The sequence below is a fragment of the Trifolium pratense genome, linkage group LG3, assembly GCF_020283565.1.
Source record: "Trifolium pratense cultivar HEN17-A07 linkage group LG3, ARS_RC_1.1, whole genome shotgun sequence".
Lineage (NCBI taxonomy): Eukaryota > Viridiplantae > Streptophyta > Magnoliopsida > Fabales > Fabaceae > Trifolium > Trifolium pratense.
In genome coordinates, this window is record NC_060061.1 from 45,203,205 (window position 1) to 45,225,313 (window position 22,109).

General features: G+C 33.3%; 1 long non-coding RNA gene and 1 pseudogene across 1 annotated transcript; both read right to left on the reverse strand.

Annotated features, from left to right (window-relative positions):
• Positions 1-1,170: 1,170 nt before the first annotated feature.
• LOC123918919 lies at positions 1,171-2,990 on the reverse strand. Its single transcript, XR_006812991.1, has 4 exons — positions 2,349-2,990; positions 2,211-2,241; positions 1,355-1,788; positions 1,171-1,308 (listed from the first exon to the last, which is right to left on the reverse strand). It is a non-coding gene; the product is annotated as an uncharacterized LOC123918919 (long non-coding RNA).
• Positions 2,991-7,846: 4,856 nt separating this feature from the next.
• LOC123918917 lies at positions 7,847-21,018 on the reverse strand (annotated as a pseudogene).
• Positions 21,019-22,109: the final 1,091 nt, after the last annotated feature.

The window sequence follows — 22,109 nt, forward strand, 5'->3', positions numbered from 1 at the left end:
TAATTGATATTATTTTATACAGTATACTAGTGATCAAACAGGGTGCGTTTCACGCCTGTCTATGACTGTGTCTATTATATAAATTTATGTCAAAAAAATAAAAAATAAAAAAGGCATGTCTTATGTTATGATGAGTTTGTTAACAAAAGATTTTTGCGGCTCAAAATAAACGATTTTTGCTACTAAAAAAATTAAGGGTCCGTTTGGTGCGCAGGATCTGATAGTGATAGGATAGGATATAAAACAGGATAAGGATAGATAGGATATCAGCAGGATAACAGTTATCCTCAGTTATCATATCTTGTGTTTGGTGCACATAGGATAACAAATATGATAACTATTATATCAAGTTCTTAATACATACTTGCTCATAATAATATGATAAGATATATAAAATATTTAAATGACAAAATTATCCTTGTAAATCAATTGTTATATTTTAAAAATTATTTTGTAATACTTTGAATTTTTTAAATAAAAAATATAAATAAGTAATCAAATAACTTTATATATTTTAAATAAAAAACATGAGAAAATAATAAAGTTTAATTTTTTATATGAATCATGATCAAATAAATAACCCAATGATATATACATGTTAGATTTTTTATATGAATCATGATCAAATAAATAACCCAATGATATATACATGTTAGATGAGCTAAATAAATATGATATATCTCATACTAAATAATAAAAATACCATTGAAAAATAATTATATTTAATTTTTTACAATTTTTTAATAATTAGTTTACTTTAAAATATTTGTAATTTTAGTATAATTTTGAGTTTTTTAGATTATGTAAATTACAAAATTACCCTTGTGAGAAAATCACATGTATATTTAAAAATTAATTATTTTATTAATAATTTACCATACAATTATTTTATTATTTATATTTTATTAATTTTCATTTTTTATTTTAAAATATATTTTATAGAATAAATCAGTAAAAAAAATTTATCCTATCCTGCTGGTAACCCAGCTCAAATTCAGGATAAGAATTTTAACTAAAGAGACAGGATAGGATAAGTTACAGGATTAATTTTTCATATCCTGTTGTGTCACCAAACACTGGACTGAAACAAGATATGATACAGTTATCTTATCTTGTCTCTTATCCCGTGCACCAAACGGGCCCTAAGCGTATTGTTGGTATTACACTACAAGAATCCTCTGCATTACCTACAAAAAATTTCGTGGGAATAGTGCCCATTTTCGTAGGAAATGTAACATTTCCGACGACATTTCCTACCAAGAGCTTTGTAGGCAAAAACCTGACTATTCCTACAACATTTCCGACGAACTTTGTAGGAAACGCATTTGTGTCAGTGGTCAGCATGCGTCAGTACATTACCTACGAAATTTTCGTAGGAAACGTATTTGTGTCAGCTGCCACTTTAGTCAGCATGTGTCAGCACATTACCTACGAAATTTTCGTAGGAACTGTATTTAATATTTAAAAAAAATAAAAATAGCTATTTTCAGCAAAATTAAAATAAAATATTTTAATTGAAAATGAAAAAATTAAATTAAATTGAAAATAAAATAAAATATGTAAAATTATGTAATGGATTTTATCGTAATATTCAAGATATAATTCAAAAAAAATAAATTAATATTTAAATTGTAGTTTGAAATAAGCTGGGCTTTACAAATATTATCACTAAAATATTTACACAAAAATAAAATGCAAGTGTCCCGTGAAAGGTTGTTCCTCCTTCTTATCAAAGCTTGTTGAAGTAGCTCTTGCACATTGTTATAGTTGATCTGTTTGCATCTCCCTCTGAACAATTTCAAAATCATATATTAGTCACCACACACATTATATAATTCTATGTAATATAACTATCGATAAGCTCCTAATTTTAGTAGAATTCAACAAGCTTTATTGCCTAATTAAATTTTGCTTTCATATTATATTTCTAAGATGCATAATGCATAGAGTCCTAGACACTTGGTTAAATAGATCCAAATCTTGTTTCCCAGCGACATGAGCAAACTTAAAAATATAAATTATATATGATATAATATTTATGTGGTATTAGCCTCACCCATGAAGCCATACAACACCAACCAAGCCAGATTCAATGATATATCTATTATGTATTAATTATACATATCTCTCTACATATAGATTGTCCTATCAAATACTAATAATATCTAAATTTCAAGAACAACAACAACAATAACTTGGATTTTTCATACCTGAAAACAAACTTTTAACTTGATTTCATTTCTGCAATCGAAAAAAATAAATCAGAAAGAACATAAGTGACTAAGACAGTGCCAAATTAAACAAATGAGAAGAAAGATAAGAGAAAACAAGAGAGGGAAATAACCCACTTCACTACATCGCTGGTAAATCATCACCATTGAGTTTCTTTTCCGCGACCCACACTGAAAACACGAAGCCATATTTCAAAATCTCAATCATTTTGCGATTTTCCGGTGTGGTGGTTGTGTTTTCCGGCGCGGCTGTCACTGGCGAAGGTGTTCCAATCTTGATTTTTTTCTTTGTGGGTTTTGTAGAGGAGAAGGAGTAGAGTATTTATATGGTGTTGGTTTTTTAAAAGACAGTCTTTCGTGATCTAGATCTAACCATGAAGATGACGGTTGAGAAATTTCAAAATATCTCCGATCTAAAACTAAACTTGACGGGAAATATATGAGAAGGAGAAAAGAAAGATGGTGAAGGTTGAACAGAAATAGACGAGATTGTGAGAGTTGTGGTGGTGGTAGCGGCGGCGGCTAGGTTTGTTGAGAGGATGAGATATAGCTTCTCAAATCTTCTTTGGTAAAGAGAGAGAAAGAAAATAAAAACTGAATTATTTTGTTAAAAAAATTTACAAATAGACCCCTTGGGTCTGTAAACGAGAGAGAGGAACTGATATTGTGTTTTTTTGTTGTATTTTTTTTACTCTTTCATTCTATCAATCAAATTACTCCTACATGACATATAAAAAATTCTACTGTCAAAATGTTTTGATTTTTTAGACAGTCGCTTCTAATTTATTAATTCTACTTTGAAAATGCTGTGTAGCAAATTTTGATTTTTTAGACCGGTTTTAATTTATTCGATGCTTTTAAATAATAATAGTTCTTTTTAATTTATCCAATATAATTTTATTTTTCATGATTTTACTTGATATTATCGATTACTATTACTATTACAAGTTATTACTGATAAAAATTTACTACCGATTTTGACAGGAGATTTTGAATTTTATCAATCTGACCGTTCAATATCACCTAATTGGACAAACAAACAAATTAAAAAAATAATTTTGATCATCGGACTCCGGATGTATAGACAGATCGTAATAACAATCTCATTGAAAAACTAGTTTTAATGAAAGAGTCATGAAGTTTGACTAAAACTACCGATTTTAACAGGAGATTTCAAATTTTATCAATCAGACCGTTCAATATAACCTAATTGGACTAACAAACAAATGAGAAAAAGAATTTTGATCATCGGATTCCGGATGTATAGACAAATCGTAATAACAGTCTCATTGAAAAACAAGTTTTAATGAAAGAGTAATGAAGTTTGACTAAAACTACCGATTTTGACTGGAGATTTCGAATTTTATCAATCAGACCGTTCAATATAACCTAATTGGACTAACAAACAAATGAGAAAAAGAATTTTGATCATCGGATTCCGGATGTATAGACAGATCGTAATAACAGTCTCATTGAAAAGCTAGTTTTAATGAAAGAGTCATGAAGTTTGACTAAAACTACCGATTCGACCGTTCAATATCACCTAATTGGACAAACAAACAAATTAAAAAAATAATTTTGATCATCGGACTCCGGATGTATAGACAGATCGTAATAACAATCTCATTGGAAAACTAGTTTTAATGAAAGAGTCATGAAGTTTGACTAAAACTACCGATTTTGACTGGAGATTTCGAATTTTATCAATCAGACCGTTCAATATAACCTAATTGGACTAACAAACAAATGAGAAAAAGAATTTTGATCATCGGATTCCGGATGTATAGACAGATCGTAATAACAGTCTCATTGAAAAGCTAGTTTTAATGAAAGAGTCATGAAGTTTGACTAAAACTACCGATTCGACCGTTCAATATCACCTAATTGGACAAACAAACAAATTAAAAAAATAATTTTGATCATCGGACTCCGGATGTATAGACAGATCGTAATAACAATCTCATTGGAAAACTAGTTTCAATGAAAGAGTCATGAAGTTTGACTAAAACTACCGATTTTGACTGGAGATTTCGAATTTTATCAATCAGACCGTTCAATATAACCTAATTGGACTAACAAACAAATGAGAAAAAGAATTTTGATCATCGGATTCCGGATGTATAGACAGATCGTAATAACAGTCTCACTGAAAAGCTAGTTTTAATGAAAGAGTCATGAAGTTTGACTAAAACTACCGATTTTGACTGGAGATTTCGAATTTTATCAATCAGACCGTTCAATATAACCTAATTGGACTAACAAACAAATGAGAAAAAGAATTTTGATCATCGGATTCCGGATGTATAGACAGATCGTAATAACAGTCTCATTGAAAAGCTAGTTTTAATGAAAGAGTCATGAAGTTTGACTAAAACTACCGATTTTGACTGGAGATTTCGAATCTTATCAATCCGACCGTTCAATATCACCTAATTGGACTAACAAACAAATTAGAAAAATAATTTTGATCATCGGACTCCGGATGTATAGACGATCGTAATAACAGTCTCATTGGAAAACTAGTTTTAATGAAAGAGTCATGAAGTTTGACTAAAACTACCGATTTTGACTGGAGATTTTGAATTTTATCAATTCGACCGTTCAATATCACCTAATTGGACAAACAAACAAATTAAAAAAATAATTTTGATCATCGGACTCCGGATGTATAGACAGATCGTAATAACAGTCTCATTGGAAAACTAGTTTTAATGAAAGAGTCTTGAAGTTTGACTAAAACTACCGATTTTGACTGAAGATTTCGAATTTTATCAATCAGACCGTTCAATATAACCTAATTGGACTAACAAACAAATGAGAAAAAGAATTTTGATCATCGGATTCCGGATGTATAGACAGATCGTAATAACAGTCTCACTGAAAAGCTAGTTTTAATGAAAGAGTCATGAAGTTTGACTAAAACTACCGATTTTGACTGGAGATTTCGAATTTTATTAATCAGACCGTTCAATATAACCTAATTGGATTAACAAACAAATGAGAATTCTTTTTTTGATAATCGGACTCTGAATATATAGACAGATCGTAATAATATTCTCATGGGAAACTTAGTTTTAACTTATTGATAGTAATTAATGTTATTATTATATTAGAAGTAGATAGAAGTAGATCAAATATTTTTTTTGTTTTCACCACCAGTTTAATCTGGTTCTGGCATCAAGTGGTACCAACCCCTTTCGAATAGATTAAGTATTATATTTTCTTTATAAGATGATGTAAAAAAAAAGTTGAAATATGGAAATAAAACAATTTTTTGCGTTACCAATTTTTATTTTTTTTAAAATAAAACAATTCCGACGAAGCATTGGTAGGTAATGTTTCTAGGAATCCGTGTGTCATATAAACAATTTTTATTTTTTTAAAATAAAACAATTCCGACGAAACATTGGTAGGTAATGTTTCTAGGAATCCGTGTGTCATATAAACAATTCTTTCTTTTTCTGTTAAAAAGCACGTGACTGTTACAATATATTTTTATTTTTTTAAATAAAACAATTCCGACGAAATTATTCGTAGGAAACGTTTCTTGGAAATAACAATACTCATAAAGTACATTTCCTACGAAAAACTTGTAGGAAATGTTCCTTGAAAGCCGCACCCATAAAAAAAAATGCTCATAAATGGTACTGTTCACCTACAAATTCAATTTTGGTAGGAAATGTTCGTCGGAATCGCAAGGAATTCTTGTAGTGTTATGAAAAGTCCATACCAAAACTCTATATTCTCTTTGTATATAGTATAGATATAGATATAGTATAGAATAGCTATCCATTCAATTCAATGATCGTGTACACAACCATTGATTTTCCACCGCGTATTTTGAAAAGATTTATCATAGTAGAATTTTATTAAATAATGGGTTTGGGTGTTACATACTGTCAAACACATCTCTAGATAAAGCTATGCATTCCAATATACTCAACCTGAAAGTATGTTTCCAGTTCCATTGAGAAGAACATAAGTTTGTTTCATTCAAGTACAAAAAGAAACATTTAGAAGGCCTTAATTGAGTGCAACACCAATGAAAATGAGGAGTTAATCAATTGGTGAGCAACTTGAGATCTGTCAAAGTAGTTGCAAAAAATAAATCTTTTTGTTTGGTTTAGAAAAAAAAAGACAATTCTTTACTCCCTTGATCACTATTATAAGTAAAAAAAATCAGTTTTTAGGTTTATTGAAAAAATGATATATTTGGTCCATATTATAAAACAGATATATCAATTTTAACATAAACCTAAAAAATGTTTTTTTATTTATTTTATTTTTATAATAGTGGCTGGAGGATGTATACTGTTATATATTATTGAAAATGGTGATATGTTGTCCACACTTCTTGACTCATTTGTCATGATAAGTTTTGTTAGGTTGTAAGTTGTAACTAATTTACATTCATCTCCACACTTAAGTTATGATTTGTACGGTTGAGTTAGGCCCGATACTCAATTCTAAAATATATATTTCATTTCTTATATAAGGAAGGCAAATGAGTGTTATTGTGCATATTTTCCTTAGCTTCTGCAGCTTTTGAGCACCCATTTGAATTAGTTTTCAGCTTCAAGAAGACCGCTGTCACTGAGTTCGGTATGATCTTTATTTCTTAATTTTCTTCACAAAACAACTATGGATTAGTAGAAACAGAATCATGTTTTGGATTATGATTAAAGTACCAAGTTTTTAAGAGAATTTGAAGGCAATCTCCTTAGTTGAAAATTTTAATACCAAGTTATAACTTAGCTATTCATTGTTAGTGAAAACAACAAATAAACTTAGCTATTCATTGAACTTCATATGTAAATTTAAACTTGATTCAGAAAACAGCTTCTACATTTTCCAATCACTTTAAAAACACATAATGCATTTTTATGAGTTTAGAACTACTGTAGTAGTTATGATTAAAAATGTTCTAGTTATATTTTCCTACTTTCATAAAAACTCATGTTGTTACAAATATTATTGCCAAAATTTGCTTGACGATTTGACCACAGTTACTATCAACCACTTCACTTGGCAATACTAAAAGGTGATTGGAAATCAACAAAGGCTTTTCTTGAGAACGATCCAAGCGCATTGACAGCAAAGGTTACAATACATGGCAGGACTGCACTTCATGTTGCAGCTGTAGGAGCTCAGTGGAAAATTGTTGAGAAGTTGGTGCAACATCAACATAATTGGATTTGATGGGATGCACTTGCCATCACTATGTTTGAAAGTGTAAATACTGCAAAGGCATTGGTGGCTATATATAAATCATTCTCTTACACAAGTTACTGATTTTAAAGGATTTACACCACTCATCTATAGCATCACATCTACAAGATGTAAAGAGATGATTGAGGGGTCAAATTTCTTATTAACTTCACTCAGCACAGAAAAAGAAAACAAAAAGAAATTAACTTCTTGAGCGCTAGGAGAGGGACCGCCAGATTGAGGAGTCAAATTTCTTATTACACCAAAATAGAAAGCAAATCAACAGAAAAATAACGTCTCACAATACTTGAAAGGGAAGCTCTCATAATATGTTGCATACATGATATACTACAATTACAAATAACTCAGACATCAAATCAAAAGAAAAACAAATTAAACATATAACTTTTTATTGAGGAACAACAAAAGTTCCAAAGTGTTGTGGTAGAAGTCCCTGTGGAGAATCTGAGTTGCCATTGCACTTGAAATTGAAACCCAACACCTACCAAATCACAAAAAATTGAATTAATTAGACCCTTCCAAATGATATTATTACAAAAAAATAGCTTTTGGGGATCCAAAATATAATTGGCAGTGCTGAGTTAAAAATAATAAAGCATATTACGGTGAAAATAAAGCTTGTATCAATATAGTTCATATACATTAAATATACAATGAACCTTAAGAGTGTATTTTTACTTATAAAGTGTCACGGAGGGAGTAGAAATTAATAAATAAAAAGGTAAATATTAAGTTTTAGGAAGAAAAAGCACACCTTTTTTCTCCCTGAGTATGGTAAAGCATGATTTCTAACTCCTTGGATGTGGAATAAGAATTCCATCACTGCCAGAAATTTGTACAAGGGGCACATGCTGCATTGAATTCCAATCCTCAGTAGAAATGTTCTGCACCAATTCATCTGATATATAAGAAATACGGAGAACTTCAAGCTTCTCCAAGTGTTGGATGCCAGTGGGTATATTCTCCAGTCCGAGGAGCCTGTCAAACTTTAGCTTTTTCAGAGAAAGCAGTGCTCCTTTGTCAATAATAACTTCTCTCAATTCTTTGGTATATCCAACATTCAGTTTTTTAAGTTTTTGAAACCATCCATCTTCAAAATGCAAACACAAACCTTTAAAAGCACAATGCCGTATATTGAGGGACAACAAGTGTTGCAAACAGATTACTGATTTGAATGGATCTTCTGGTAAATTGGAGTTCCACAACCTCAACTCAACCAGATTTTGAAGCTTTGGAATCCATTCGGGAAACTTCTGTAAAATCCCAATTAGTCTAAGTTTTCGAAGCTTAGTTGGCAATGAGATCAAATCCAAATCAATGATTTCATAACCCTCGTCACCACATCTTGATCCAACAACTAGTATTTCCAAGTGTTGCATTTCATTGATCGACGAAGATAGAATGGTTCCATGTTCTCTACGAACAGTAATCAATCTCAAATCCCTCATCTGATTCAGCTTTCCTAACCCTTTAATTATCTTTTCCGCTCCATCCGAATCTAAATTAACATAGCGCAGCGTTTGAAGGGATGTCAGCTCACCAATACCATCCTCTAATTGAATCAAAGACAGTCTAGAGCCGATAAGATGTCTTAGCTTTATAAGCTTGCTAATCTCTTTGGGCAAATCACCAACACCAGTAGCCTTAATCCAAGGTCTCTAGGCTATGGAGCTTTCCAATATATTTTAGGATTTTACATTCCCCAATAAACCTCAAGCTTAAATATTTCAAGTGGATAAAACTTCCCAAATTCTCAGGAACTAAAGCAGATTTGCAATCAAGAACCCTCAACAGCCTGTAATTTTTAGGGATTCTATTCCCAGAAAATAATTTTGATTCTATATTTGTAAAAACAAGCAATGACCGAACATGCGAGCTTTCAATACACGGCGTTAAATCATTGGACGTGGTTGTTATTGACAAGCGCCGAATTATTCCACTTAAGGATGACTTACCATCTTCACTAGTTTGCCTGCAAAAGTTCAAATCCTCAAACTTTTCAAGGATCATCTCACGTATTTGATCATGAACACAACAACCTTTAGCTTTACCATCTTTTCTAATTGAAGACACTTGCACCAAGCTTCTATGGATCAACTCTGTTAAATATCCGTCTGCAACTTCTTCCAAAGTCTTCCCCCTTTCTTCTTTCACAAACCCTTCAGCTATCCAGTGTCGAATCACTCTATTTGGTTTAACTTGATAATCTTCTGGATACATTCCAAAATACAACAAACATGACTTGAGATAGTAAGGCAAATCATCATAACTTAAAGCTACAATTTCTTTTATCCCAATTAGATTTGTATCTTTCTTTAGCTCTAAACTTAAATTTTCTCTAAATCTCTGCAACTCAAACCCAGTTTTCGCTCTTGTAGACAAAAGACCACCAATGGCAACAAGTGCAAGTGGTAAACCCTTGCATTTATTAACAATTTCAACAGCTATACAACTGAGTTCTTTTGGACAACATCCACCATAGTCAAATTTGAATGCCTTCTTGTTGAACAACTCCAGTGATTGTTCTTGAGTTAAAGGTTGCAACTCAAGCAACTCAGTGAAAGAAGATTTTTTACAGGACCCCACAACATTTAGGTTCCTTGTTGTTATCAATATCCTACTTCCACTTTCATTATCAATTACAGCTAGTTCAATTTCATCCCAAAATTGTACACTCCAAACATCATCAAGCACAACAACATACCTCTTTTGCTGCAAGTAGTTTCTCACCTCATCGGTCAACGACCTTTGATCCATTTGATTAATATTCTGAGGTGGATTTTCTTCTTTTTGTTTGTAAATTTTTAGCAACATGTCCCTCAACAAGTCTTTAACATCGTATGTTTGAGACACTGTAATCCATACAAGACAATCAAAGTGTGCAATGACATCTTTGTTTTCAAGAACTTTCTTGACTAGAGTGGTTTTGCCTTGTCCTGCCATTCCTACCACAGAGATGACAGTACGCTCTTTTCTTCCTTTTACCATCCAATCAATCAATACTTTTTTTGGCGCTTCAAAGCCCACAACGTCAGCTTCGTCAATGTAAAGAGCAGCCTCTCGAAGAGGGTGCAGTTTGGATTTCTGGATTCCTTTAGAACTGCTTGAACCTTGTTCAAAAGAAAGTTTGAAATCATAACTTTTACTTCTTTCCTTGATCCCACACATCAATGACTTAATGTCCTGAATCTCAGACGCTATTTGATGGTGTTGTTTCAAAGTTTTGAACGGGTGAGTGATCATCTGGAGTAAAGCTGCACATCCGGGATCTTGAGGTTGGTGCTCTAAAGAAAGCAAATATTCATCGACTATGTCTTCTATGCGAAAAGCTACTTCTCTAACTTGCTTCACCCATATTTTCTCCATTTCACTGATATTGGGTGCTTGAGCTGCAGCTCTTTTATCAGCATCCTTGTTGTGAATTCGTCTTAAAATCACACCAATGAATAACTTGATGTGTGGAGCAATAGAACGACAACCAATAATCAAGTGGAATAAGCAATAATAATAACAACCGATAAAAAAAGATAAAGGAGAAGAAAGAACATGATAATTTGTTTACCCAGTTCGGTCCAATAATGACCTAGTCTGGGGGAGAGAGCAGCCCCTCCGTTCCACTATATCAAACGAGTAACTTTACAAAGAGTTCCAATTGAGTTACAAGAATTAATCCTAATTCTACCCAAAACCTGAATCTCTTCCCGTGGCCAAGAGACTCAATTTGATAAGTGTTTCCCAAGGTGTACCACAAAGATAGTTCTCCCACCCTAGAGTTGTACCAAGAGAAAAAACTTTTTCCTCTCTAAAACCCTAGCCCTTGTGTGGTGGCAAACCCTAATCCTTGCCTCTACATCTCTACTCTCTTGAGTTGCTCTCTTTCTCAATTTTTCTATGAATAAAGCACTCCCTATTTATAGAAAAATACATGCCAAAAAATTAGTAACAAATCTGTTTTAAAATAAAACAAATCCAAGTCAGAATATCTTCCAAGAAAATATATTTTTTTTTTCTTCAAAAAATCTTCAAAACATCAAAGATGCAAAAAGATTCAACAAAGATTTTTCTGACTTCTTGTAACTGAGATTTCAAGGCATATCCAACAATTCTCCACCTTGCCTTTAAATCGATGGTGATCCCATCAACCACCGTGCTGCTCTCTCCATCTTGAATCTTCTATTCAAGATCACCGGATTGTACCTCCCTCTTCATCCTCGGAATGCCTTCCGCTCTCATGAAGATCTTGCATCCCACTACCATAGAATTTTAGGTAGCCCCACAAGATTCACCGCACCCTCTTCAGACTCCGAACTGGTCAAGTCCGTACCACCCTGAAGAAACGCTTGCTCCCAACTATCATCGGAATTTTAGATAGCTCAACAAGCTCTACCATCCCTCTTCAGCCCCCGGATTGTGCCTTTTCCGTCCTCTGAAGAATCGCTTGCCTATGACTATCCATGGATTTTTGCGATAGCCCTACAAGCCTCCACCACTCTTCGACCCCGGAATGCCTTCCGTACTCTCGAAGTTTTGCTTGGCTCCAAACCAACCTTGGAATTTTAGGTGGTTCCACAAGCTGCAACATCAAACTCTCCTTGTATCCAACTACTGTTGAAATACAAAAGTAAGTATGTTTTTATCGTCTCCACAGGGACTGATGCGATATCGATGCCGTTCAACAATTAATATAATTTCAAGTAAAGGATTTCAAAGATGGTTAATTACGAAAGTTGCGAATACATAAAAGTAGTAAAGATGATTAATTTGACAGAGAGATTAAATTGCTGGGATTAGCTTTCAATCACTCATTCATACATATTCCCCTAATCAGTTACACAGGTTCTAGTCATCTATCAATATTATCACGTATCGCTCATCGAACGTTTCCGTGTCCAGATAACGCCGAGATATCTATTGCATCTATTAACCTCCGATGTCTCGGATCGTCAATCAATACAATAGCATTAAGATTCGATACTCTAAGTGAATATTAAACCTAAATTTATGTCTAGAATTTAGAGTTCAATAGATATTATCCTAGTTCTTAGATTCAAAAGGCATATGTCTATAACAATTCAAATCAAAGATTAAAACAATGAAAACAAAGATAACATCAATATTGAGAGACAACTAAAACCATATATAAAACCATATCAATAGAAACACATACTAATAGAGTAATTTACACCTAATCCCAACAAAAGTGTCTTTAACTACTCATTACCATGATAGTTTTACACAAATAAGAAGAAAAGAGATGAAATAACAACACCGGTTGATTTCTCAAACAGTTGGTGTGCATCCACCGCAGTTTCCTCCGTCGTTCCGAGCTTCACTCCCTGCGTTACGCGTTAAGCTCTCCTCCCCTGTTTCTTCTAATGTTGGGCGTGTTGTTCTCTGGTGTGTGTGTGTTCTGTCTGGAATGAATTGAATGGCCGATGTGTTGCCCTTTTATAAGCTTTCAAAACTTCACACTTAAGTATAGTACCGTGCCTTGTCACTTGGTTTAAGAAACATAAGGTTCATAAAGTGGTGCCACTTGACTGCTATGCTGCCACTTGACTGCTATGTTGTTACCCATTTTCTTTTCTTACTTTCTTTGTCATTAAGAATTTGTGCCACTTGACTTAGTTAACCGCCTCTTGCTCTTGGTCTCTAGCTAAGCCACTTGTGTCTTCTTTCTTTTTCTTTTTAAAACCTGTTATATAAATATAACTAATATAATAAAATATAGTATCTATTATTTGCTAGTAATAAGTGAAAATAGCTAAAATACTAATTTGCTAGTAAAGACTAATATTTACAAATAGTTGGAGGTTTTACATCAAATGACTTATAAAATAAGTCAATAAGTGCTTAAAATGTATAGGTAAAATCACTGAAATTTAGCACTTATCAACTCTCCCCAACTTAGAACTTTGTTTGTCCTCAAACAAAAGTCTCAAAATATGGTTCAAACCTCATTGGTGCATGATTCAATCAAGATTTATGATCAATCAAAAACTTTGGATTTAAATCATTTCAAGTTGGCATAATTCAATGCATTGCAAGTTCAAAATCAATCATTCATAATCATCAAAGAATCAAAGCATGAATGTGAAGTAGTTTCAAAATTCAAGTAAGATTTCAAACTTTCCAAATCAACAAGACAATCAACTAGAATCACAATTCTCACAAGTGTTTCAACTCAAGGGTGTAGTGTTTCTCTCAATCCAAACAATGTGTTCACAACAAATCAATTTAAACATACATCTCAACATAATCACAAAACATGTTATCAATCATGGATCACTAAGGTCTTTCTTAAGATTGTAATGGGGCTAGGCTACAAGAAATCATTGTTTTTCTTTGGATTCAAAAAGCCTTAAGGATAAGAGAGCATAATTCTTGAGAATTTTCATCACATTACATAAGCTATTCATCCGCTTTCACTTTTCCCATTCTTTACTTTTGGTGATTCTTTTGACACAATTTCTATTCATTTCTTTTTGTAAGACATTTTCTTTGATTTTCATTTGTGTGTCAAATGACTTTCAATATTTTTCTTTTTCTTTTTCAATCACCATCTTCAACACCTCATATTTTTCAACTTCTTCTTTTTTCTTTTTTTTTTTACAAATAACCTCTTTCTCCCCAACTTGTTTTCAACCCTACTTAAACTCAATGCTCAATCATCCTAAGACAAGGGTTAAGTCATTGTTTTTCTTTATTGTGATTCAAGGGTTCAAAATCAAACAAAATTTCAAAATTTTTGGCTTAAGGGGGGTAGCAAAGGATCACACTAACTCACAAGGTAGGTTATTTTGGCTTAAGTAGTTGCACTCAAATAGAAACATGGCCTTGATCATTTCCATGACTTCAAACACATCAAGTAATAGCAAGATTCAGTTAAAATCAACAGAGTTAAACACAATTGTCGGCTCTCAAATATATAAACAATGGAAGGTTCACACAATCTCACCCGGCTAGGTCTAAGTGATTCATAATCAATTAATCATGTTCAAAAGGAATGGATGAAATCAAATTGAATAAAGCTACTTAGTTCAAATTCATCCTATCATTCAAAGATAATCACAAAAATTTGACCTCAAACAATGCAATTTGAAAAAAATTATTCTAATCATGCATTTGAATTTGATTAATCACAAACCTAAGCTTTTCAATTCATATGCACATGATATTCAAAAATCAAAAAATTGAACCATTTTTTTAACCATCAAACATGTTCAGACCACAAGAGAAACATATATTAAGATATTCACAAAAAAAAACATAAATTTGACCGAAAGCTATTAAAATAAAGTTCACAGAGTTTTGGAGAGCTTTCAGTCAATCTTTCTCTTGTCAGTTGTCTTGATCTTCTCCACTTCTTTGGTACCAACAACAGCCTGTCTCACCTCCTCCAAGTAAAATGGCCTTTCCATAGGCCATTCCTAATCAGGTATCAAATGCCTCTTTGGTGCCATCTCTGAAACAAATGTTAATATAGCAAATAACACCACACACATGTCTCTCAAGAACACAGCAGAATAGATTCAGAAACTGGTACTTTCGCTAAGCCACAGGAATTTCGCTTAGCGAAATTTACAGACAGAATGGGTGAAAAAGAATTTGCACATACTGCATTCTATGTTTCTATAACAGTTTTTAAGAAGTCAACAAGTGGTATACAGGGCACTTTCTTTACACACTTACCTTCCACATCCCTTAAGCTTAGAAAGATTTGCAATTATGAGCTTACTGAAAGTAAAGTCATGAACTTCAACAAGCAATAATGGTAAGACAACAAGTGATGACCACTAAGTTAAGATTTAACAGTTCATGTCTTTTAGGAATTGCAAACATGATGTTCAAATAAGCAACAATGAAACACAGTTGTCACATGATTCTAATGTCAGTTCAAGATTAAGAGTTTTGTATCCATGCCTTTAAAATAACTCATGAAAGTCAAGACATAGCACAAAAGAAATTTGTCAAATTCAACTTTAAAATAGCACAAGTTAAAGCAACCAAATCAACATTCCAGCTTAGTGAAAGTAACCCTGTCATAAGTGCATATTTCCACAATCAACAAAGACCAGTTGAAGCATAATACACTTTCAAAATCTGCTTAAAGGCAGCAACCTCAAATTCATAAACATGGTGTTTCCTAGATAAGCAACAAAACTTCACAATGCCTTCAATATCAATGAAATCAGAAAATGAGATAAAGGGATAGGTGGTTTAATGTTCTAATGTGGAAGCTATGAATGTTGCTGCTTTAAAAATTCAGAATTGCACAATTCACTTAGCCATGGAAATTTAGCTTAGCAAATGCAACACACATGACAAAAAAAAAAAAAAATAAATAGAACTTTCACACCAGAAGTAATGGTTCCAATTTTGGATCTTTTAAAACCTTTCAAAATATGCCAAAGTGCAGTAAAATTATAATTTGCAGAATTTAAATAGTAAAGATAGAAAATTGGGTTGCCTCCCAACAAGCGCTTGGTTAACGTCGGTAGCTCGACGCCTGAAATGTTAGGGTGGCCAAAATGAAACGGACAACACATCATCTGTCCTTTTCCTTCGGTTTGGGAGGAACTCCATGAACTTGAGATATAGATATTGCGGAGTCCATATCCTCCCCAATTCCTTCTTGTTGAACAAGGCACAAATTTCGTCTATTACCCGATCAATCAACGCCTGGTTCTCCATCTCCCTCTTTTGCTCAATTGATATTTCCTTGTCAAGTAATCCCTCAATTTCTTCTGCAACCATCATCACTTCTTCATTATCAACAGTGTTAGTCTTCTTAATACATGGTGACTCTTGAGGAAGTTCTACTTCATGTGGTGTCTTTATTTCTATCACTATTTTCTCTATACCACATCCATCACACATTCTTTCTTCCTCATTGTTTTCAACACCTTTCACACTCTCTCCACTTTCCCCATTTTTCATTGGATTATTATCTTTCTCGTCAGGAGTGGTTTGAGTGTTGGTTTGAAATGTTTCTCCTTGGTTATTGTTATTGGCTAATTGTTTAGCCAACTGAACAAGCTGATTTTCCAAATTTTTGGCCCGTGCAAGACTGTTTTTCATATATTGTCGGTGTTGGTCTTGTATCTGTTGCATTTGTTCATTCATTTGTTGCCACTGTTGGTTTTGTTGCTGCTGCATTTCCATGAATTTAATCATGGTCTCCTCCAATCTAGCCTCTGAAGTTTGCCCATAACTATAAGGAGGAAACTGTTGATATGATTCATACTCACCCGGAGTATAGAAGTTGTAATAACCACGATCAGTCATGATTTAACTTTTAATGGGGAATCTGAAAAAAGGATTCAACAAACAAGAAAAACAACTTTCTTTGTCTAGCAAAGAAGGGTTAGTGCAAGCAAAAACTATACAATATAAACAAATATGTACAAATACTTAAAAGAATACAAATTGTTGAAATGCTCCAATATCTAAACGCCAGTCCCCGGCAACGGCGCCATTTTGTTGAAATACAAAAGTAAGTATGTTTTTATCGTCTCCACAGGGACTGATGCGATATCGATGCCGTTCAACAATTAATATAATTTCAAGTAAAGGATTTCAAAGATGGTTAATTACGAAAGTTGCGAATACATAAAAGTAGTAAAGATGATTAATTTGACAGAGAGATTAAATTGCTGGGATTAGCTTTCAATCACTCATTCATACATATTCCCCTAATCAGTTACACAGGTTCTAGTCATCTATCAATATTATCACGTATCGCTCATCGAACGTTTCCGTGTCCAGATAACGCCGAGATATCTATTGCATCTATTAACCTCCGATGTCTCGGATCGTCAATCAATACAATAGCATTAAGATTCGATACTCTAAGTGAATATTAAACCTAAATTTATGTCTAGAATTTAGAGTTCAATAGATATTATCCTAGTTCTTAGATTCAAAAGGCATATGTCTATAACAATTCAAATCAAAGATTAAAACAATGAAAACAAAGATAACATCAATATTGAGAGACAACTAAAACCATATATAAAACCATATCAATAGAAACACATACTAATAGAGTAATTTACACCTAATCCCAACAAAAGTGTCTTTAACTACTCATTACCATGATAGTTTTACACAAATAAGAAGAAAAGAGATGAAATAACAACACCGGTTGATTTCTCAAACAGTTGGTGTGCATCCACCGCAGTTTCCTCCGTCGTTCCGAGCTTCACTCCCTGCGTTACGCGTTAAGCTCTCCTCCCCTGTTTCTTCTAATGTTGGGCGTGTTGTTCTCTGGTGTGTGTGTGTTCTGTCTGGAATGAATTGAATGGCCGATGTGTTGCCCTTTTATAAGCTTTCAAAACTTCACACTTAAGTATAGTACCGTGCCTTGTCACTTGGTTTAAGAAACATAAGGTTCATAAAGTGGTGCCACTTGACTGCTATGCTGCCACTTGACTGCTATGTTGTTACCCATTTTCTTTTCTTACTTTCTTTGTCATTAAGAATTTGTGCCACTTGACTTAGTTAACCGCCTCTTGCTCTTGGTCTCTAGCTAAGCCACTTGTGTCTTCTTTCTTTTTCTTTTTAAAACCTGTTATATAAATATAACTAATATAATAAAATATAGTATCTATTATTTGCTAGTAATAAGTGAAAATAGCTAAAATACTAATTTGCTAGTAAAGACTAATATTTACAAATAGTTGGAGGTTTTACATCAAATGACTTATAAAATAAGTCAATAAGTGCTTAAAATGTATAGGTAAAATCACTGAAATTTAGCACTTATCAACTACCTCCAGCAGTCTCACAAGTTACCAAGTCTGATCACCTGTTGCTTTCAATTGCCTCCCTGAAGATCATCTCAAGGTCTTGCACTTCTTCAGCCACAATTGAAACATAATCCACAAGGTCTCCATGGTCATCCCCTTCGGTTCAACAATACCACTCTTCTCCCTATCTCCGATTAGATAGCCAAGAGCTAATGTTGACTGTCTACCACTATTGGAAGACTCCACCTCAAACTGAGTTTCCACCAAAGTATACCCACCATGATCTCCACCTTGTAACACGCAAGACCTCTTCAACTCCTCTGAAACATACTTCAAGCTATTGTTAGTCTCCAACAATTACAGTTCAGTTCAACACCTAGTAAACCTTGTTCACTAGTCCAACTAAACTCATGTCACTAACAGGTCCACCCGAAGTCCCACAACTCAACCACATTATGAGAGTCACCACTAGTTATAGATGCATGACCAACTATCTTTGCATCTAAGTTCAGAAACATATCTCACATCGTGTAAAGAAACTCACGATTGTCAAACTTCGTAAGACAAACTGAACCCATACCTTGAACCTTAAAGCTTTCCGTTTTCAAGATGAATGGCTCCACCTTCAACTAGCTCTAGAGTCTCAAAGTATTCATTCTTTGACCACATGTGATTGAAGCATCAAAATTCCATGACCCAAATACTCCACCGGTTCCCAACTTCCACTAGCACTTCTACATAATAATAAAGTTATTGTTTCAGAAGTAACCCGAGTATTATTACAACCGCCTCTCCAGGCCGACCGTCTTCGCCATCTCCATTAACTTGTTATCTTCGAGGCACCGGGTAACAACACTCCATGTTTTACCCATCATCCCGAACATTAAAATTGCTTCCATCTTCACTTTCCAAAATTCCAAATTGCTTTTGGAAAGTCCCTCGATATCCGACTTAGAACCCATGGTGCTCACTTCAAATTGTTCCGATTGCCCCACGGTGGGCGCCAATTGTTGTGAATTCGTCAATAAAATCACACCAATAAAAGAACTTGATGTGTGCAGCAATAGAACGGCAACCAATACTAATTTGGAATAAGCAATAATAATAATAACCGATAAACAAGATAAAGGAGAAGAAAGAACACAATATTTGTTTACCCAGTTCGGTCCAATAATGACCTAGTCTGGGGGAGAGAGCAGCCCCTCCGTTTCACTATATCAAACGAGTAACTTTACAAAGAGTTCCAATTGAGTTACAAGAATTAATCCTAATTCTACCCAAATCCCGAATCTCTTCCCGTGGCCAAGAGACTCAATTTGATAAGTGTTTCCCAAGGTGTAATCAATCCCCTTTGCCCAACCCTAGAGTTATACCAAGAGACAACCCCTCTTGTTTCTCTCTAAAACCCTAGCCTTGTGTCGGCGGCAAATCCTAATTGATTCCCTACATCTCTACTCTCTTTCCCTCTCTCTCTCTCTCAATTTTTCTATGAATAAAGCACTCCCTATTTATAGAAAAATAATATGCCAAAAAATTAGTAACAAATCTGTTTTAAAATAAAACAAATCCAAGTCAAAATATCTTCCAAGAAAATATATTTTTTTCCCAAAAAATCTTCAAAACATGCAAAAAGATTCAACAAAGATTTTTCTGACTTTTTGTAACTGAGATTTCAAGGCATATCCAACAATTCTCCACCTCCAAATCTCCATAATAAAGTTGTTGTTTCAGAAGTAACCCGAGTATTATTACAACCGCCTCTCCAGGCCGACCGTCTTCGCCATCTCCATTAACTTGTTATCTTCGAGGCACCGGGTAACAACACTCCATGTTTTACCCATCATCCCGAACATTAAAATTGCTTCCATCTTCACTTTCCAAAATTCCAAATTGCTTTTGGAAAGTCCCTCGATATCCGACTTAGAACCCATGGTGCTCACTTCAAATTGTTCCGATTGCCCCACGGTGGGCGCCAATTGTTGTGAATTCGTCTTAAAATCACACCAATGAATAACTTGATGTGTGGAGCAATAGAACGACAACCAATAATCAAGTGGAATAAGCAATAATAATAACAACCGATAAAAAAAGATAAAGGAGAAGAAAGAACATGATAATTTGTTTACCCAGTTCGGTCCAATAATGACCTAGTCTGGGGGAGAGAGCAGCCCCTCCGTTCCACTATATCAAACGAGTAACTTTACAAAGAGTTCCAATTGAGTTACAAGAATTAATCCTAATTCTACCCAAAACCTGAATCTCTTCCCGTGGCCAAGAGACTCAATTTGATAAGTGTTTCCCAAGGTGTACCACAAAGATAGTTCTCCCACCCTAGAGTTGTACCAAGAGATAAAACTTTTTCCTCTCTAAAACCCTAGCCCTTGTGTGGTGGCAAACCCTAATCCTTGCCTCTACATCTCTACTCTCTTGAGTTGCTCTCTTTCTCAATTTTTCTATGAATAAAGCACTCCCTATTTATAGAAAAATACATGCCAAAAAATTAGTAACAAATCTGTTTTAAAATAAAACAAATCCAAGTCAGAATATCTTCCAAGAAAATATATTTTTTTTTTCTTCAAAAAATCTTCAAAACATCAAAGATGCAAAAAGATTCAACAAAGATTTTTCTGACTTCTTGTAACTGAGATTTCAAGGCATATCCAACAATCCTTAAGGAAGGCTTGGATGCTCTCCAGTTCTTCTTTAATTTCTGCAAATTCCTTGTGAACACCTGTGAGCAGATTGACTTGTACTGATAACAATGGAAGCAGTTTGTCAATAGCAAAAGACACTGCTATTTCTGCCATTTTGAGATTCTTTGTTTTTCTGTGAGATGTATACTACACTTTGTGAGATGCAGAAGATATGCGTGGAAATGTGTAGATAAGAGAAGGCAAAGTGATTTGAGTGTAGATATTCGCATAGAAGTCATGTGCACCAGAACTTTGTGGAAATGTGTCGGATATAAAGAGACGTATACTACGCACTTGGTGCCAAAGTCACGTGCACCAGATTTTGCCACATGTTATATATAATAATTTACTCATTAGTAATCTCTGACTCTCATGAAAATCTAAAATAGTTTCCGATTCTTCAATTCTCTAGTCATATTAGTTTTTAACGGCTATTTCTAAAGTTAAGTAGTTATATTAAGGTGGTTTATTTGATATTTAAATTGTCATTATATTTTAGTAGAAAATTTAGTTAGAATAAAATATTTAAAAATTTGTTTTAAAATATTGTATAAATATAAGTGAAACTATTGTGTTATTTGTTTAAAACTTATTAAATAAATAAATTTGTTTTATTAAAACTATTGTGAAATTATAATTAATATGTTCTAATTATTTGAATTTTATTTAGAAAATATTCAAAAGTTAATAAACTTAACTTATTATTCATATGTGATAAACATATGTCTAGTGATTTTTGTTTTAAATTATAATTATTAATGACAATTTTTTTTAAATGGGAAATATATTATATTATATAAATATAAAAAATGAAAAATGTACAAGAGAAAGTTGAGAAAAACAAAGAGTACCAGAAATACACCTATACTAGAACCTAATAATCTCTTAGGTAAGATAAAAAAACAAACAAAAAAAATAAAGCGGCACACACCAACAAAGTAGAACTCCTCAAATTATTAATTAATGACAAATGTTTATTCATTTTCTTTTGTGTATCAATGAGAACTAATTCTTCTGTTACTTAACAAATATTTGAAATACACATTGTTGTAATATTTGAAATACGCTATTTTTCAGACCGGAGTTGGTGCTTGCAAACCGTAATAGTTTGTTAGGATTAATCAGGTAGATTCAATTTGTGCTGATTCTATATTTGTATCACCCGTTTGGGTTGACATGCACTTTTGTGAGATTTTACTAGGTCA